This window comes from Pseudopodoces humilis, chromosome 9, assembly GCF_049639895.1.
Source record: "Pseudopodoces humilis isolate 2021_Gansu_Grassland_sample_001 chromosome 9, ASM4963989v1, whole genome shotgun sequence".
NCBI classification, from domain to species: Eukaryota; Metazoa; Chordata; class Aves; order Passeriformes; family Paridae; genus Pseudopodoces; species Pseudopodoces humilis.
Window position 1 is genome coordinate 13,878,570 of NC_142208.1, and position 18,808 is coordinate 13,897,377.

At 35.7% G+C, this 18,808-nt stretch overlaps 1 long non-coding RNA gene across 1 annotated transcript; it reads right to left on the bottom strand.

Annotated features, from left to right (window-relative positions):
- Positions 1–12,303: 12,303 nt before the first annotated feature.
- Positions 12,304–18,168, bottom strand: LOC148183776 (uncharacterized). Its single transcript, XR_015773187.1, has 3 exons — positions 18,102–18,168; positions 17,337–17,387; positions 12,304–12,731 (listed from the first exon to the last, which is right to left on the bottom strand). It is a non-coding gene; the product is annotated as an uncharacterized LOC148183776 (long non-coding RNA).
- Positions 18,169–18,808: the final 640 nt, after the last annotated feature.

An 18,808-nucleotide genomic window follows, 5' to 3' on the forward strand; every position in this document is an offset into this window, starting at 1 on the left:
GTCTAGTTATCATGTCTAGGACTTCTTCACTCACGAATGCCCTCTTTGGGAGCAGTAAGACAGCAGGAAACAAGGGACATATTTATTTGAAGCTGCAAAAATTGGGAATAAGAAATACTGTAATCTTGAACATCCATCAGAGCATAATTGCTGTTTTCCATTTAGTGGCAAAGTATGACTTTCCAAGGACTGCTGGAAGTATCAACATTTCACAAGGACAGCTCTGATGATGAGCGATGGTCCTGGTGTCCTAGTCAGAAGCTTTAATATCTTTTTTTCTCGCCTTGCCTTCATCCCTTGCAATGCCATGCTGCCAGTTATAAAAGCTTGGTGTAATCCCCAGGGTTTATAGAGAAAGCACATTAGGTGTAAGGAGGGTAAGGCAGACATTGGCTTTGGCAGTTTGTGTGAACTGATGAAAAGCAGCAGCTAACTCCCACAATGGAGCAAGAGAAATGTACTCCCCTTTTGAATCACTATTCAGACACTACCAGAGCAACTAATCTGAGATAGAAGTTCACCATGTTGGTATGCGTTTGCATACCTATCATAGACTTCCACTAGAAAATAAATATCTTCATTTTTTTCTGGGTTTTCATTAATACTGTACCTATCTCTGCAAAGTCAATTATGGTTTAAAAACCTGAGTCGAATAAAAAGAAAATCATATATTCTGTGATGAAACTGTACACAAAGTGAGAGGTAGTGAATTTAAGCATTTGTGATTCTGACTTTGACACACTTCTGGAACTGAAATCTCATCAGGAAAGGAGAACACAATTAAAACAGCTTTCTCTTGCATTGGTTCATACACATTAAGTACAAGTTGCATGCAGCAGAAGAATCTCAGCCTAGATTAGCAGTATCATTTTTTCACAATGTGCAAGGAGAGTAAAGGGCATGCAATTAAAACATGCTGCAAGCAAGCACAATCACTTAGCTCTGATAAAAAAAAAACAAAAAAAACCACCAAAACCTCACCTAGTTTTAGACAGCAAAATAAAATTGCAAGTGATTAAGCATTCACTTGAAAAAATTTCATCCTTCTAATAACAAAGCTTTTACAGCACTACTGCAAGTTCCCCTTCTGCTCTCTTGAACATAAGCCATGATGTATCTAAAAACTAATAAGATCTACAGTGGGGTTTTTTGCTAGATTCGTTACAGTTTGCTGTCAAGTGGTCAATCCACATAATTATTTTCTACCAATATCTTTCTGTGCATTCCCTCTGACTGCATACCACAGCTAGTGAATGTATGGTATATTTAAAGGTCCTCACCAAGTCATTAAATAATTACCATAAAAACACTCCTTTGAAGCAAAGTGAAATACAATAAAATCCAGACTTTTTAAAAAAATCCTTCTGTTTAAGAGGAATTTGAGCCTACAGAAATGAGTCCATTCTGATTATATTCATGAACTAGAACAGACAATGTTATTTATTTGCAAAATAAGATCTTCACTGAACTATGAAAACAGTCTGGCAACCCATAATTCAATTAAAAAAATAAATTATTCCTTCACCATCCCCATTTGCATCAAGCAAATTTCTTGAATGTTATCCTCAGTAGCTTTTTGTCATGTCATGAAGATATGTCACTTTTTTTTCCCCTCAGAATCCTTAGTCACAATGTTTCAGAGGTTGCTTTGCACGGATGCTGTACATGTAAACGCAGGATTCTTTCACTTCTTTCATTCGAGAAATAACACTACCATGGAGACACTAATTATGGACCATGCAAACAGTTGTGTGTACCCTAAAGTCTTTATCTAACTTTACAGCAAATCTCAAAAATGTGGACAGTTTCCACATGTATTTTTCTTCACCACTGGCTGCAGGTATGGAAACCCATTGGCTAAATAAATTCCAAGAGAAAACAAGAATCCTTAGTGCGTAAACTGTTGCTTGTTAATGGGCTTGAATGCCTACAGAATTGTCTGCCTCTGACCTTACAACAGTCTTAAATCAATTTAGTTTGACAGTATTCAGCTCTTGCTGGACAGTGACCCAGAGACTGATTCTAGCTCTCTGGAGATTAGCCAGACCAGCTTGTATTCTAGTGCTTTTCTTCTGATGCTTTTCTTCTTCTTTCAGCAGAAAATATTCCAGCACATTTAACACATGCACTGTGTGTGTACATGCACTTCCACAAGTGCACAGACACTTCTAATGCTTTTAATGTTTTAAGAGTTCAATATTATACTGACAGTACAGTATCAGTTATTCATTAACAACTTTAATAGACGAGAATATATGCTTGAAAACCAAAAACAAGTCCATTACCTTTTAAAGGCGCTGGTTCCTTTCTGTTCTTTCCACGTGTTGTCCTTGCACACTGATGCACAGCCCCCCAGAGGGTTACTATGCAAGCACCCAGTGTGGTGAGAGTTCTCAAACACTGGGTAACTGCAGTGTGAATCATTTTGTCGCTCCCTACATGTTATGACCAGTTTGTACTTTCCTCCATTGTACAGCACACCTAAACCTCTGTAGTTCTAATCTGGCACAGCAAAATTAGTAAAGGAATATAACAAAGAAATATTTTAGGGATGTTTCTAATATCTTTGTGTTGATGAATGCCCAAGTTTCCATAGTAAGAGCTGCCAATGCTTCTTTGCGAAGCAGACCATTGCAAATGATCAGCTTTGTCTAGGTAATTGCTAAAAGGCTTCCAGTAGATTCTCCTACTCTGATGTTGCCTGTTTCAGCACCTCTCTAGCTTCTTAATAAAGGTGCTTTTATATAATGACAAAGCAACCTGCAAAGCCACGAGACTTTTGAAGGAGAGGTTTTATTTACTGACCAGCTGATAGCATTCCGCATTGCTACAATTTTGTCATGGCTCATACTGATGAGTCACCTAACATGTGATTGCAATGACTGGAACCAGAGAATAAATGCAGTTTTGAGGAGTGTTGTATTGCTTCACTCCATTTAAATTAGCTAAAATAAGAATTTAAAATATCCACAGCCATATGCCCCTGTGTGGGCAGTCTTTGGGGCTAAACAGCGATAGTATGGGAGAGGAAGAAACAGGTTCATAAACAATGATTTCAAAAAGTAAACATGAAAGTGAGGGAAACAAAAAAAACCCCAACACTAACATTTAGACAATATAAAGTGAGACAGCATTTGGGATGGATGAACTGCACAGAGAAAATGAGGAGCACACACATAAGAGAGTCTAAGGACATTCTTGAGTGATGGATGCAGTGAAGTTCACTCTGAAGATAGTTACCATTTGATTTATCCAAGTTATAGAGATGTGTACACAGATATAAAAGCTGCAGCAGCTGTGAAAGCACTTAAATACAGTACTTAAAAGCACTGGGATGTACCATGTGGTACAGAAGTAGGCAACTGGTATTTACAGTGAAGAGTTGATCAAAAACAAAAGGCTGGAGACAGAAATAATTACTATTTATGAGAAGTCTATGATCATATTCACCTCAGGAGCCAAATGGCTGGTGTCAGCCTGTGCCATTCATCTTGAGGTGGCTATAATAAATGACAATGATGAATGCAATCCACACGGCCAAAAGGTTTGCTAGCAAGGTAAATCATATTTAGCATTCTCCATTTTTGAAGTATGTGCCCCAAATATTAATTGACAACCTTCCATAGCTCTTATCTTATAGGCCAGTATTTTTTATCAACTAATTCTTAGCCTTTATATTTTCATATTATTCTTCTGGATACTTTTAAGCAGCGTAGAGCCCACTGAAGCTTTTTAGATGTTGTTAAGCATTTCCTGTGCAATGAATTAATATATGTAGTAAACTAGACTTGAGTCTCAAACAACAAAATATTTCCCAAGAGCAACTTAATTATCTGAAATAAAAGATGGAGCCATCTCCTAAAAGTGGAAAACAAGACAAAACAAGAGGACTTAATTACAGATATCTTTTCATGATGTCTGAACCTACTTTTTAGATGTCCACTACCAGTTCTCAAACAATACTGCACAGAACATAAACATCTTCCCATTACACTCATACAACCTCCAACAAATCCCTGATCTAGAGGCATCAACTTTGGACTTCACAGAGTTTAGAGAACTTTTATTTCTTGCTATCAGGTATTTTTTAAAATCCATATATAGTGTAGCCATCACAATGCCCTGTGACAAAGAAGTTTAACAGCCTAGATTTTCTTTGTGAATGGAAACAATTTTTGTTTACCCATTACTTGATGCAATTTTAGTTTAAGATTGGTATGGACAGTGAATCATATCTGAATATCATATCATATGAATTCCATATCTGGAATAATCTGACAAGTTTTTTTTACATTCTTCTCTTTGCACATCTTTTAATTTCTCTCATTACAGATTAAAAATTACCACTTGGTTAATTCTTAGCTCACATGGAAATGGTTCTATCCTTCATATAATCCATGTTGACCATGATTCTCTTTTTTTTTTCCTGCAGTATCCCTAATTTCTACTTCATCCTGTTTTAAATTGAAAAAATTCCTACTGCACCCAGTGCAAATGACACAGTTTTAAGTGGGATTTGTACAGAAACATTATAATTTCCCAGTTTGCTTTCTAATCTTTCCCTAGTAAATCCTAATACACTATTATTTTGGACCATTTACCAAGAACTGAACTACCTTTTTAATTTAAAATTCTATAAACCCAATGTCTTCATTCTAAATATTAAAATATATTGTAATCAATATAATCCATGTTCTTCCCTAAGAAATACTCTCAAAGAATGATCAAGCTATTATCTTCTATATCTAACAAAAAAATACAAACAAAACACAAAAACAAATAACCCCTTTCCTTGCCAAGAAATATGTTTTACTTTTATATTTAATTTGTACACAGTAATCATTTTGGTTTATTTTTTGGGAGTTTGGCTTTGTTTACATAGACATTTCTATATATAATTCATACAACTGAATCTACTGAAGATGTCAACTTGGAATTTGCAAGACTTTTTTCTTTAAATAAACTTCTATATGGTTGATTCCTGAAGAAAATGGTCACTTTAAAAAGCAAAAAAATGCACAAAGAGAATATCTTGCCATATTTCTCCCCTCTTGTGCACTGTTCCTACATTAATTATTGTTATTGTGGACTGTAATTTCTACATCAGTATTTAAATGGACATCCCCTATGAGAAGGATGCTACCTTTAGTCTCTTGCTTATTTTGCATACGTTCCGGAATTTTACTCAAAATTTGTAAGACATCTTTCTTAATCCTTTTTCTTCTTCAAGACCCAGAGTTTCACCTATCTATTCTTACCATTTTGGCAAGAACAGCATGACTTATTTCCCTGGAAAAAGCATTTCAGCAGCTCTTTTCACCAAATTCTGCCTCTTGAGATTTGACAGAATCACTGAGTATACATTTCAGTCAGACCTCTACAGTTTTAAGGAACAGCAACTCTTTTGATCACATTACATCTAAACAGCATCTGAAAGCTTAAAACCTTTCATCACCAGGTCTTTGGACACTTTGGTTCACACTGAAGGCAGAGACCACAACTTGGAGCAAGCATCTCCGAGTCCACGTTGCATTCGGAATGGCTGCACAGCAAGAACAGTTAGAAAGGGAACATTTGCAAGATGGGGAACTCATCCTGTTAGTGCAGTACACACATCATATACAGAGGGGCTACAGCAGGACCTTTCTGGTGATTAAATGAATTCTTAAAGCAATGACTATACATCAGTGTCATAGCAAAACCCAGTTGTATAGCTATGCAATAAGACAAAATAGCATAGTTCCTTAATCTTATGTCCAATAACAGTATGATTCAGTGTAAGATAATGTATCAAATAGTGTGTCCTACTCTTTTTGGACATTAATCTTGACAGAAAAATCTTTAGCTCTGTATGGATTAGTCAATGCAAATTCATTAACTACTTGTCATGCTTCTAATACAATCTGCCCTGACCCCAAAGACTTGACAGTGTAGTGTTAATCAAATCTACAGAAGTTCCCATACAGACAAAACAATCTGTTTCAGGTTAGACAGATTACTTTTCCCTAAAAAAAGGGGGAAAAAAAGGTTGGAATAAAGTATGTGAGAAAAATATTTAAAAATATAAACTCCACTTTTTATTTTTTCAGATCCTTTAAGATTAACAACATTATTCACAGTTTTCTGTATTGAAAAGGAAAATAAAATCAAGGACAGTTTTAGTTTGGTTATTTTTAAGTTGCATCTAGAAAACAGCCACTTCTTTAAGGCAGCAAATCTACCTTACAAAAAGTGAAATGAAAACCTACTTTAGTTTCAATGAATATAGTCTTTTACCAAAAAAAATATTTGAGGGTAATTGACATAAATTCACCCTACACAGCTATTTTCTATGCAATGCTTTGATCTTATTAGAAAAAATAATGGCCACTGAACCCAAACATACATGAATGGAGTAGAAATGGTGCACAATATCTGTCTGCCTTGAACTCATAAGCCCAAAAGATGAGCTACTCACTTGCAACTGGATTAATGAACAGCATATTTTAGCTCAATTTTGTCTCTCAGACTTGCAGTCCAAAATAGAGCATATTTGCCCTTTTACTTCTGTATCTCATGCTTGCAAACAGTAGTGTTAGCAGTCTTAACAAATACAGCTTACAGCCATATTGTAGACCAATCTCTATATTTAGTTTTAACTTATACCTTTAAAAAAATCTTTAAGCAACTATCAATAGAATTTGTCTAATCAGTTTTCTCAGATACACCCAAAAAGTAAATAATGACCTAATTATCAAAATAATTCCACTTAATACAAAAATATTTTCTTCTTCACTTTCGTCCTTGCAGCAAATTTCAGTCAGAATAATCACAGGCAATGGCTTTCCTTTCAGGCTTTTATGTCTGGTTGCTGGTGCCAGGCATTTTGTTTTTAATCTATATGAACACAACTTGATACATAAAATCTTCCTAGTTCAATTGATTTCATTAATTACAGATTTAATTAATTAAATCTTACTCTTCCCCAACCCATACCTTACTCTTCTCAAGTGATACATTTTAAAACTGAACACTTTCAGACTTGCTATCAACAGCCGTATGTACTCAGTTTCATAGAAGTCCTCTGTTCCAGATGCAGCTAATCACCATGGAAATATCATTTGGTACACCACCACAAGTTTGGTGCCCTTTATTCAATTGTAGCTATAACTGTTTAGACAAACCAAGTATGAAATAAAAGTAAATTTCAGTGTACTGTCAACAGAAATCCACATGCAATATGTACTAATAATATAATAATAAATAAAGTAATGTATAACATTTTTATTATTCCTATAAACTTCCTTTGTAAGGAAACAAATAATATTTCTCTTATTGTTCCTGGAAATTAAAGGAATATGAGAAGGATATCAGTGTGGAATTATTTTTATAATCCCTATTATTTTTAGAGGCAAATATCAAGTAAGTTACACTTTTCATACATGAAATCAAGCACTTAAAAGTATGTATGTGAATATCTTAGTTGTCATCAAGAGAACCCTGCAGTCAGTAATGGTATCAAAAATGGAAGCTCTCATTTGCTAGTGAAACAATGTTCAGTATTAACTCTCATGATATTGTAGCCCCAGAAAATATTTGATTAGGGTGATATGATATTTCTTCTGACAACTATTAAAGGAAGCAATAAATACCGAGATAAACAAAATATTGGTTCCTAAGCTATGTATAAAGCCTTGTAGATAAGGATAAAATGAAGACCTGAATATATTACCAGATATTTTAACTGCTAATGGTTAAAATTCCATAATTAAGATTCCATAATCTTGTGCAATAGCACACCAGAGACACCTGATAGCAAAACCAAGCATTATTTTTAAAGGTATGAATGATACAAATCAAATAGGCTAATTTCCTCATTTTACTTCTAGTCCTTCCCTGTGACAGCACTGAAATTCCACTTTGTCCACCTCCTGGATCTGGGAAAGCAAGACCAACAATTACGGCTATATTTTGCAATACAGACTGAACAAACTGGTTTACACCTGAGATATTTAAGTGAAAAGAATATGTAAAGAATAAAATAGACAGTCTGTGATATCAAAGTTGTGATGAGATTTATTTGCTTAAAAATGCTATAATGTAGTAGAAAGGATGACATTTCATTGTGGGGAGATTCATAACCAGAGGAAAGGTATTGAAACAGTGGCAGATAGATTGGAGTTGTAAAGGAACAGTAGGTACAGCAAGTCGGTCTTTATTTACCTTTAATAAAGTAAGCTAGTAAGAAGAAATTATTGTCTATAGCATCTACTCCTCTTGAACCAAACTTCATACAATTTCCTTTCATGACATGTGCAGACCCAGAAGTCTTCTTACCCAGGTTCTAAGTTTTTCTCATAGAGCCAGAAAACTTGACAATATAAAAGTTGTCACAAAGATCTGAAACAAGTGTTTGTTTAAGATAAACTGGTTTCACTAGAAAATCAAAACACCATTTTAAAACAATTGCATGGTAAAAGATTGAAGGTCCTGCTTGCAGGTGACTTGTAAATAGCAGAAGAATGATTGCAAAGTATTGGCTTATAACCTACCAAACTATTTTTGTTTTAACTTCCTGGTAATAGTTTGCCCTTTGCTGCATTTGGCTACTATGGAATTCACCTTTCTCTTTGGCTTTTCATCTGTTTATTCACTTCATTGTTTCTATTTCCTTTTACAAAAATCTTTAATTACCTCTTTTTGCACATAGGGCTGTTTATGGATTTATCATCGTAACCAAAGGCCATATTTCTTTAGTAATTTCATTAGTTTCTGACTTATTTAGGAGGGTTCCCCCCCTCCTCCCCCTTTTATGCCAGCACCTTAATACCTTTTTCTTTTTTTTTAATATTCTGCTAGTTATATTGGCCATCTTAAGACAGTTTCCTCTGACTGTAATTTATCCAGAGATTTGCCTAGAAGGGATTAAATGTATATATCTCAACCTTGTTATCATCTTATTTCATGGTTTGTTTTACCTTCAAAAAGAAATGTCTTTAAGCCCATGAAAGTAATTTCTTGCATAGTCATTAGATCTGCACTTAATCACATGCACGGTTTTGAAGGTTCTCCACCAGATTTTCTTTACTGCTGAGAGATATCTCTGACACTGAGGTGAAGCCATAGCTAACATGTAGGCATTTGGGGATTTCTCTCCTGAACATTTCAAAGATCTGTGTAACACACACCCAGATGATGGGGATGGGACTGCTGCTGGATGTTGAAGGTATATACCACACTTCACATTCAGATTAGCCAGATGTTAAGAAATGAAAGACCAATGCCAGATAAGACTATCAAATTGCTATATATAACATTTAGCATCTTAATACACTGTAACATGGTGCTTTAGATGTAATAAAAGTGTTTTTCCTGAAGTATTTAGGTTATCCAGGACTACTTTGTGCTCAGTCACTTAGGCTCTTTTGAAAAACTTTCCCAGAATAACTTAGGAAAAGGCTTTAATAACCAGAAGCAAATAAATTAAAACATAATTATCTTTTTTAACTAAACTGAAGCAAGCAGACACCATTGTCCCAGTTATTTAACCGAAGAGCTTAATTAATTTGTGAGTTGAGAGCTGCTAATGATTCCCCTTGTCTTTTATCCAGACACCCACTCTGAACTCTCATAAAGAAATATCAGGGCAGGGAAATTGCTGTCTGCTGTCACCCTTCTGCACAAATTTCTGCTACACACTCATTCTCAGTCAAAGACCAGGTATTCAGTCTTGTGTATTGAGAAAAGGTTCTTGATTTCTATGCACGGAAGATCAGCAAACAGATACTAATAAAAAACTAACTTGGAGTATGCTTAACTTCAAATATATTAGTTTGCTTCTCTAGAAAATTATTTTACATGCCTGGCATTTCTTTTCCTTTTTATTATTAACTCAGACATCTCTGACACCTACCTTTTAATTTATTTTTCCTGCTGTGACATCACTTACTGAAATGGGTCAGGGGTATTCCTTACTAAAATACAGTGAAAGAGGGTGAAGTCACCATGATGTAGATACTAATGTAAACCAGAACCAAGGAATTTCTGCTTTGTGAATCCAACCACTGAAAGCTCTAAAACTTTATTATATTTAAATTCATTAAAAGGATGAATCATTAAGAAGACAGTCTTCTCTCAACATCCAGCATGAAACAAGCATCACGCTCCTACTTCCGCAAAGAAGCAAAAAAAGTTGTGGTCAAAAATATTTTTTTTTCAAAATTGCAATAATTGGTTTTGATATCAAAATAGGTATAAACACTATAGAGACATTTCTGGGTTTAGTTTTGTAGAGGAAAACAAAATGCATCTCTGTCTCACTCTCTAATGTCTATAGATGCACTTTCATTTTTATATTTTTTAATATTTATTTAAACATATAAATATATATGTTATATATAAATATATATGTTATATATAAATATATATATAAAATATATAAAATTGCTAGCAAGCAATCGGAATTCTTATATTTTCTATGAAAATTCAGTAGAGACAATATTAATAGATACAAATAAAATAAATTTAAAATGATAAATTTTCAAACAATTGAGTTTAACATATAAAATTCTTCCATTTATTTTCTGCTGCATTCTGTGTTTTTGTATCAGTCACCAGTGCTGAAACCAAGTATCTTCAGTCTTTTTCTTCTAATTTTAGGAAATCATCTTTACCCCATTTGAAACATATTATTTTGGTTAAAAACAAAACAAATTGTAACTTCAATATAAATAGTAGTGTTTTGGAACCACAATGACTCTGCAGTGTCACTGTTAAGAAGTCATCCATCCCCATAGAGAAAATATAATTGCAATATTCTTTTCTACAAGAAATTTGAAGATAACATGGGGAAAGTGGTTGTGGAACGGAAAATTATTAAAGAAAAATAGAGCCATTTAAAAACAGCAAAGCATTTCATATTGCACCAATCGAACTGATTGCTTCAGAAGAACAGACACCTCACAGGGGTCTAGCATTTACCTTCTCCCTATGGGCACTTGTACTACTTTTTGGTATGGCTATTTCTGCTGCAATGTAAAAGCTATATTTTGATAACTACTCTCTTAGAAAAGATTCTGTTCCTAGAGAAAAGTTTTAATACAGAAACTGTTCCAATTCTAGGTATATCTGTTTATGCAAGATCCACAGTGTGCAGATGAATTTGTCACCAGTATGTTGCAAAGCAGGATGGGTCTCCAGCCTTATAATCATGAAATTTGCTAAATTAGGAGAAAAAAAGGATTTAATTTCCCATGAGAGCTACCTTTCTCCTATATTGAAAAAAATCCTGACAGAAGAGTTGTCCTTTAACTCTTTTGCCCTGGAGATTTCACAATGTTCTTATTCATCTGTCTTGCCACGTATTCTTAAGGCATTATCTCTGACTGAAAAATATCCTCCTTTTGGACTTACTAGCGTCTGAAGTCTTCTTTGGAACTGTGAAAAATCTGGAGGAAACCTTCAGTCTTAGACATCTCAAAAAAGAGAAGAGCCATAGAAATGACTATGTTCATGCTTTGTTCAAAAACTGAATACAATCCATTCATAAGTAGCACTTTCATTCTGACAGGTTGGCCATTAGGAAAATAGACATAATTTAGTCCAGCTCAGATACCAGCCTATTAAATTAAAAAAAAGTTGTCAAAGGCATGGATAATTTACTGCTACATGATGAGATGGTGATGAGATCCATACACAGGTAAACTAAAGTTGGGAACATGTACGTTAGTGACAGGGTTATTTAATGGTTAATAAGGGTCGTTCACTTAAAAATTAACAGAGAAAATAGTTTCTGCAATTATTAACTGAAGACTAGATAATGCAAGGTAAAAAATAATTAAACTAGTGAAAAATTATCTAGGGAATTAGCTAATAATTAACCCAGAAAAGAAATTAATTTGTGTAGGTTACATTAAAAGTAGCTAATGTGTAAATCTGGTAATGGGTGCTTAACATGCATTGAATTGACAAAATGATCAATGAATGAAAAAGTTAATGATTGATTGATTGATTGATGGAGATATACCAATTAACCCAGGTTAATAATTAAGGAGTCATTAATTAGTTAAACCTGATAGCTTGGTGAAGACCTGCAGCTTCTTAACTGAACAAGTATACATTTTTTTAATGTTACCATAGCTTGAATGACTCTTGGATTTATATTAGTTCTGCCAATTTTAATCAAACATTTTAAGTTTTGGAGTGCTGAGACACAAAGACTTTATTTGTTTATACACATTACAGCTCATTGTTCACTCTTGGGAATGTGTATTTGATAAATGAAAACAAAATTATTTTGAAATACATGTTGCTATTTTCCCCAACCAAATTAGAAACATCCTGCCCTTATGTTCAACAAACACAGCGGGGTGTTCATACTCAAAGATTTCTACTTGCATATGCGCAATTTGTCAGGTAGTTTATGAATATTTACATATTAATTGGCCTGACATCTGTCATAATTGCATATTAATTATTTTTGTTTTAATCAGATAATTGATTTATTATACTGCTGTCTGCAATTCTAGAGGAATGTCCCTGAGGGACAGTGCATGCATACACACAGATTTGGTCTTCTGCCTCCTCTACTGAAAAAGTTTTGCTGTTGTTTTTTTTTTAGGAGAAATATGCATTTTAGAATTTGATTCAGTGCTTGTCCAGAGTTAGCTGAAAGACATCCATTGACTTCAGTGAACTTCAACTGTAGTTGAAGGCTTCAACTGTAGGCCTGTGGTCAATGTAACAAAGCATTTCTGAAAAAGCAGAATGGCAAAAATCAATGGGCTTTTTGATTTTGGATCAATGGAGAATAACAATTTCAGTATATAAATTACACAGGAAGAGGAGGTTAAGTTACAGGTGTGGGAGAGTAGCAGACTGCATCAGAAAGGGACACTGATTGTGCATAGAGATGGTAAACAGCAAATGAACAGAAATAGCGTTCTGATTCTTAAATCACTGAAAATCAGAACTTAAAAGGAATTAACTAAATATATGAGCCTCACTAAACTGTATGTGTGCTTTCTGATGAGACAAAAATGTCTCTTGTGCAGTGTCAAAAAAACAGGTCAAGCACATATATCACTGCAGTGTAGCAATGGGCTATAGGAAATATATCCAGGAAAACTAGGCAAGGAAATGCTAGAGCCTGCTTAAACCAAACCAACTCAGGAAAATCTGAGCCTGTTAGAGCAGAGCTCTAACAATGTAGATTGCTATGAGAGAAGTGACATGCTGACAACTTGACAGAAGTATAAATATTTTCAAAAGAAGGTTCTTCCACCCAAATCTAGCTGATTTCAGTCAAATAAAAAAGCCTGAATTTTTAGCACGTTCTAACCCTTGAAGAAGACAGAAGAAATAAGTGTTTGGATTACTGGCACATAGAAACAAGTCCACTGATCCCATAAAAAGCCTGATTGTGATATTCACGTGACATGAGTCAGCCTAGCACCCCTTTCAGTAGGATATCCCCTTTGTGCTGATTGGGAGAGGAGAAGAAGGAAACAACTCCAGAGGTGATCCCATGCTAAAGCTGTAATAAGGCATGGCAGAGGAGACTGGAGATAGAAAGCAACTTACTTCAAAGGGGGGATTTCCATGTTCAAAGCAATGAGAATCCAACAATTTGCCAGTTATGGCTCATTTGATGCCTAAATCCCTCCACACTTTTCCCCAAAAGGATTCATTTTATCCAACATCACTCTTATAAACATAAAGCCAACTGAAGTTTCAACCATTTGAAATCCAGATGCACAAGTAACTGCTTATCTGCATCTCCGCCACAATATGAAAGGCCGGAATGAGAAAAGCCTCGGCAATATTCTGTCATTACCACATGGCAATTAGACTACTATATATATTTCACTTGACATTTCATTGATATAGCCACTTCCAGTAAGTTGTACTACATCTTTGAACTGGCCTGTCCTAACGGAGTCTAGCATGGATTTGGATTGTCACCAATATCACTTCAAACCCTGCCAGGTCCCTCAGCCATTCCATTTGTAACTTTCACATCATTTCTCATTCACAGTTTAGAGCTTGAGCAGAAAGGAACTGCATGGCAGCCTGCCAAAAGAAGTGTTTATTGTTTATAAATTATGAACAACGTGTATATATCTGCAATTGGCAGTTTCTATCTGAACCAAAGCAAGCTTTATTTATAGAAAATTAGAACATCTTGTTTTGTCCTATGTTATGGCAGATTGTCTTAGATGAAACAAAACACATGCATGAACCACATTAAAAAGTAAGCCTTAGTCTGTCCAGACCCAAAGGGTACATTCTAGTTCTTGCATTATTAAAAGTCATTACCACTAATTAGGCTGCAGAAGTAATATTTTATACATGTCTAGTGGTAACCTGGTTACTTTTCATGACATCTTCAATTTTTCTAAATAATGTTGCAAACATTAAGGCTTTAGTACGGATCCACAAATGGAAAATGGCAAATCAGATCCTAAATCTGAATGCTGAAAATGTTATTGAAAAAATAATTTTTAAAATGTTTCTTCTGCACTTTGTGGAACACCATCAAATTTATTTTGTCTAAAAGTAATATCAGAAATCCACACACAATAAATAAGTTCACCAATTTCCTGATTTTCTTTTTAAAATCTTGTCTATTGTTCTGTTCCTTATAAAGTGTCTCTAAAGGATCACAAGAGAGGGGTGTTATGAAAATACCTGCAGTAGTGATAGAAATATTGAGTAGCTTTTAAGTATTCATTTCCAAATAAAAGCTTGAAAGAACAATTTCAGTTCCTGAGAGCAGAGTCAAGCAATATTTGAAAATAATGAGAAACAATTACTTGCTGCATTGATAAATATCTTGGGACTATCGCCACAAACTATTGTGATTTTTTTCAAGAATGGGCACAATATGGTTTCTTTTCAAAGCTAACTTATATCTAAAGTGTATCTTGACCACATAATACAAGTTTAAAACAATTACCTATACAAAGAAAAAGCTGGAATGGAACTGGGAAACAAATGGAATAGAAGAAAAGGAAGGGAGAATAAAAGAAAAAGAGAGAGAACAAAAGAGTATCTTAAGCCACTCTCACACTGTCTTTCTGCAAGTTGCAGAAGACAGATGAGCAGGAGAGAAATGAAAGAAAGAAGGACTGGTTTGGAAGCTTATATAATACAGCATGAAACAGCCAGAAGTAGGAGTCCTCAGAGAGTTTTGTAAGGAAACTGCTCAGACAGGCAAGAGTGTTCCCTTCCTGCTGTCAGGAGGCACAGCCCCATGCTGCTGCACCTCAGTGGCACTACCCTCATTGCTGTGCTGCTCTTCAAACTGACTGTACACAAAACAGCTCTAGCTGCTTTTTGGTTCTGATTTTCTTTTGGTCTGGCATCAAGGAGACTGTGAGGGCAATGGTGAGTGTGGGAATCATCTGCATGATGACAGAAGGGAATCCATGATTACAAAGGAAATTTCTCCCCCCGTTTCAGAGACGAGAGTAACCCAGAATAGGAGTTGATCCTGTTGCCAGTCCAGTCAAAACATGGTCCTAGGGCAAGGAGAGCACCAGCAAGCTGTGCACAGACCCTTCTGCAAAACGCTCCTGGAGCTATAGCCTGGCATTCTCCCACACATCCCAGAGAAATGCCAGGCCCACCCCAGCTCTGCAGGTGGTGCAGGGCAGGAATGGAGTGGTAATGTAGAATGGTGGAGCATGAAACCTGCCTTGCACTAGCTGCAAAACAGCTGACAAAAACGAAGAGAATTAGCAGTTAACAGAATGAGGGGGAAGGTGGAAAAGCAAGATCTGCAGGGACATGTACACCATGCCACAACACTTTTTATACCTGTATTATGTTTTGTTCTCATATAGAAAAATATGTCACAGCCCATCCCTTGCATTAGATAAATAAATCTGGGAATAATACCTTCTGTCTCTTCTCTACAAGCTCGACAGGTTTCATTTAAACACTATTTTCACCTCCACCTTCCTGGAAAGTGAACTCAGAAGGTAGCCGAGCCAGAACCTCCTTCCCAAGATCAAACCAAGAGATAGATATATACAAGTAAAAGAAACTAAGTGTGACTCATATAAAGTGTCACTTTTACAAATATATCAGCATAACACAAGTCTGACTTTGCAGGATTTCCAGTCATACATACATATACACTACTTTGTCCTTCTAGTCTCTGAAAAACACAATTTTAAGGAACTTGAACGCCAAAAGTTTTAACACCTTTTGTTTCTATGTGTATCAACTGTGCACACTTAGAAATTTCTGTTGCTGAACACACCTGAAAATCATGAGACAGCACACAGCACTGAGACAGGGTGTTCTGCTTGTGACATAACATGTCTAAAATTTACCTAATTTAAAGTTTAAAGAAAATACTATAGCATAGACTTCCTACATGCCTCACAATGTTTTAATATCCCTGCTGTGGGCTTCAAGTGGCAGCTGTTTTAATTCAGACAGCATATTTATAGCCCTTATATCTCTGTCTCCCTATGTGTCACATTCTCCACCAGAGAGGCAGCTACTGAACATATCTTCACTTTGGTCTCATTTTGGCCCCGTTTGATTCATTCGATCTCTCGATACCCAGTAATTATAGCTATATATATAACCTTTAGCTTTCCAGTGATATGTATGGTTACACCTCTCCTCTCTTCTGTAAAATCCTTTAGCTGAGTGTTCTGAATTCATTCCTCTTTCGGGGATAATGCATGTCTCAGTGTTTCTGCAAGGGTACAGATCAGGGGCTATGGTGCTAATTTAGCATCAGCATCACTACTGGAGAAACAGTTATACTCTGTATTGACTAATTTTTCTCCTGTGACTGTATTGAACCTGCTCCTCAACCTTTTCTTCACAGAATGCCATCACCATCTGAGTAATACATCATCAGTGCAGTTCACTCTGATGATGTATTATACTAACATATCATTAGTGCAACAGCAGAGCAAGGCGCTTTGATGATGTATTAATGCAATACATCATCGGAATGAGTCACTCCAATGATGTATAACTCAAAAGATGGTACTATCCAGGGAAACATGGACATTCAATAAATCAGGGACAACATTAAAGAATAAAATCTAGGACATCTTCTAGGGAAAAACAAAGCCTCAGAAAGCTTTGAATGAACATAGCATGAGGTTTTCCTTAAAACAAAAACAAACAAACAAAAAAATAGACATAGAACACAAATTGTCATATTAGTTTCATCAGGAATGTAGATTTCTGCAGAGGACAATTACCATGATATTCAAATTTGAATTCTCATCTGCAGTGACACATGATATATACAGGGCATTTTAAGTTAGTGAAAGATGATGTGATACAATTGGCAATATACTCACTTGAGACCTATCATATCTTACCTGGAATCAGAGAAAAAGGGAAGCAAATGCAAAAAAATCCAAGTCTCTTTCCTCCAAAACAAAACAAAAAAAAGGGCTGAAACTTTTTTGAACTGCTAAAAGCAGCAATTAAAGGATGTTAAGCAATTAAAAGGTGTTAAGATTTACTACACACTTTACATAAATCTAACAAATCAGTCTATTGACAGTACTGAAAGTAGAAATGGCAAACTTTAAATAAGTATAGCACTGAGGATTAAAAGGCACTTAGCCATAAATATTTATATAACTATGATAGTTCTGTAGATATAGTTGATAGAAAAAAAAAACCAACACAAAAAACACATATCCATGGATTTACACAACTGATTCTAACCTACCAAATGTCAAATCCTAAATACATCAACAACTCACGAGAAAGCTACTAAATGCAATTCATAGTTAGTCTCAAAATTTATAAGAAAGGTTAATTAGGAAATTAAAAAGAAAAGAAAGTGAATTTCAACATCCTGAAAACACCTAATATGAAATAACAATGCCTCACTGGTCAGGGAAAATACATATTTTGAGGGGGAAAAAAAAAAAAGGCAGAGGTTTTTTCTCACTCATCCTGCTGGTTTTATGGCAAGGCCAGAAAATAACCACTGTATGAAATATCAGATAACACTCTGCTTAAACAGTGAAAAACTTCTCTAGTGTTATGTGTTTATTTTTGGGTTTCTTACTCAAACACACGTCTTTTGCTCACACATGCTTGCACATACAGACACTCTACCCACCACATACCTTAACCTGCTTAAAAATGTCTTTTATATCCTGAGACCTATTGTTCAGCAACAGCTCTGCAAATCCCCCTGCCATGAGAACAGATAGATTTTTGTTGATGTTGTTTTGTTTTGTTTTAAATTGGCCTCAGCTGCATTTGATTGCTCCAAGCTTGTGGAGATTTTCCAGCTGAGGCCCTGAAATCCCCATCAGGATTTAACTCCTCAGTCTCACTTTGCCCAGCTCCCCAAATCCCCGTTGTGCTGATACAAATAATGAATGTACTCATACGTGTGTGTAGGAACGATGGAGAGAAAATCCCGGTGTTTAAGTGGTAACCCTGAGCCTTTGTGCTCCCTGCAGGCGGTGAGTGCCGAGCCCGCTCCGCGGCCCGAGCGCTGTCCCAGCAGACCTTGCTGGCTGTCATCACTCTGAGCAAAACTCTGGCACTTCAAGTCATCTCAGTCACTTTATGAAAGAAATCACTTTTCTTGAAGCATTTCAAATAACTGCGGTCTGCAGAAGGAAAATATATTTAAAACATGGTGGAAAGACCCCTGAAGATGGAACAGAACTGATAAATATTGACGAGAGAGAGGAAATGGGGCTGCTCTGCAGAGGTTTGTCTCCAAATCCCAGCTCACTTCGGCCCGCCACCTCCCCTTGGGGATCAGCGGCCCCATCGCGCCGGTCCTACACACGGAACCGAAGCTGGAGGTGCTCTGGGC